The sequence below is a fragment of the Ammodytes marinus genome (assembly GCF_949987685.1).
Source record: "Ammodytes marinus genome assembly, chromosome: 25".
Classification (NCBI taxonomy): domain Eukaryota; kingdom Metazoa; phylum Chordata; class Actinopteri; order Uranoscopiformes; family Ammodytidae; genus Ammodytes; species Ammodytes marinus.
This window is the reverse complement of record NC_137229.1, coordinates 2,042,193-2,044,692: the sequence shown is the minus strand read 5'-3', so window position 1 is coordinate 2,044,692 and position 2,500 is coordinate 2,042,193.

The following is a 2,500-nucleotide window of genomic DNA, read 5'->3' as shown; positions in this document are numbered from 1 at the left end:
GGGACAAAGTGGACGGTTGGTGCAAAAAGTTTGAAGAAGATCCCTCGAAGCGTTCTGGAGATATTTGCGTTCACACGATGCGTTCTCAAAAAGCGTTTAAATAAATGACGCAGAAGAAAAGGACAGAGTGGTTAAGATGGCGGCATGCTTTTCCTGCCCTTTCAAAACATCATAATTTCTCTCAACCCTAAACCCTAAAACTAACCCTGTGGAATGCACCTTTAAGTTTAAGGCCTTTTCAGACAGACAGGGGGGGGGGGGGGGGGGGGCGATTTGGGAACACACTCCGTCCCGTGAAAACTACCAAAAAAAACTGTTGTAAAGAATCTGTGTTTGTCGCATGAAGGTGCCCAAATGTTTGCAAGTGTTTTGTGGAAATTTGAAACGGAAGATACAGTATGGAACAAGGACACTGAGACCTCACTATATGGATAAAGGTCACAGTAACCTTTGACCTTTGACCTCCAAAATCTATTCAGTTCATCTTTGAACTTTCAAATCGTTATAATAAAAGGAATTGCACATGACAGACAAGTCCATATTAAAAAAAAATAAAAATCTGAGAAATTGTCTATTATATTATAAATTGTGCAAGATGAAAAATAGTATAAAAAATGCACAGAAATACTCACAAATACACGTAAAGTCTCCCCCTGTCTGTTAAGGCCTATAGTCCCTTTCCCCTAACCCCTTATCCTAACCCTTGGGGAGATGTCGCCCCCGTGTGGCGACTGTATAAACTGTGGGTAAGAGCCTATGGAAGCTGGTGTTCTGGCTCCCCGTGTAAAATACTTCTGTGTGTGTGTGTGTGTGTGTAACATGAAACGAACGCTGTTTAATTTACTAGGCAGGAATCAGCTGGAATTTGAATATGTGAAAGAATGAATTATCTCAATATCTCCGTCATATCAGAGTCCTTAAACAATTATTAACTAATATATGAATAAGTAGGTATTAGTTTAGTAGGACGAAAAAAATCCCTGCGTTCCAAATCACATACTCTTTCTTCTTACTACACTACATACTAAAGTACAGAAGAGTTTTAGGGCCACAGGAGAGAAGAAAAAAAATCAGATAAGGGAGATTTTTTTTTTCATTATGTTGAGAAATGTCAAGAATAAAGACGAATACTCCAAAATGTTATCGGAGTTAGTGGGGGCATTTATGTATTTTCAGCATACTACAATTGACATGCATGTATTGGGACATCCTAAATTGTTTTCTGGCGTACTAAATAGTAGGGACGTATGGGGATTGGAACGCAGGGCAGATTTCAAACTGCACATATCAAGGCCCGTGCAGTGCACAGAGGGACCGTAGAGGGCAGATTCCTTCCATTGGAGGAAAAAAAAATATTAATTAAAAAATCTGGGGAAGGGGGGGTAGTATTCTGGGACAATTTTCAAGATTAGAGTTGTTAAATTGTGAGATAAAAATTGACCAAACAACACCCCCCTCCCCCCCCACCAACCCCACCAAGAAAAACTACTTTTTTTGACTTATCAGAACAAACAAAAAAGGCTTGTAAAATGTCACGGTCCGCGTAATGAATCTAGAATATACGAAAGTTTCTCGTCTGGAATAAACGTTGGGACAGAAATTAACTTTTACGTTATATACAGTAAAACATTTTCCGATGCACCTTTAATTTTTTTATTTCTTTTTATAGTTTATTAAACCGAAACGTGTTATTATTGCACATTATTTTTTCCTGGAGATATTGTGATAAATGATCGGCTGCTTTCTGTCTGTGTCATGCTGTGCTTGTTTCACTGTCTAACCGAACCGCCACCGACCCGCTGTGTGTGTGAAGCATCTACAGCGCTGTGTGTTTTTATATGAAAAGCCCCCTGTGGATATATACCTGTCAAGAAGTGAAGAATTGGTTTGGATTATTTTTGTTAATTAATTATCGGTGCTTGATGGAGTCAGTACTTTACAGCTTGTTGTTGTGCTGCGTTTGTTTTTAATATTGGAAGTCTGTGGTTTGAATTAAGAGTGACGTCACATCTGATTTCACTGTGTTAGCAATAGCAAAAGTGGGAAATTAAAGATATAGTGCGTAGCTTGTTCAGAAAAATGAATTGTTTTTGAATTGAATTTTGGTGACTTTAAAGCCGTCGCCAAATGAGTTGACACAAAGTTGATTAAGCCCTATATTATCAGCTCCACAAAACTCTCTCTGTATTTCTCAGTATGGCAGCGTTTACAAACTGGTGTCCCCCCCCTCCCCCCCCCCCCGACACTGGTGCAGGAGCTCAGAAAACTCCCCAAGAAGAGCCCAAGAAATGTTTCAGTTGTTGATTCTACTGCTGAGAAAAAACCTGGATGTACAGCAGAAGGTATAAAATCCATGAGCCATCACTGAAGGCTTTACCTCATGTAGATGCACCGACAGTGTTGTTGTAATTACTCAGAATTCCTCATGGGGGCGACAGAAGCTACGCACTATAGATTAAAAAGAAAGCAGGAGGCTAGATTGATGACTACATGAACCAAT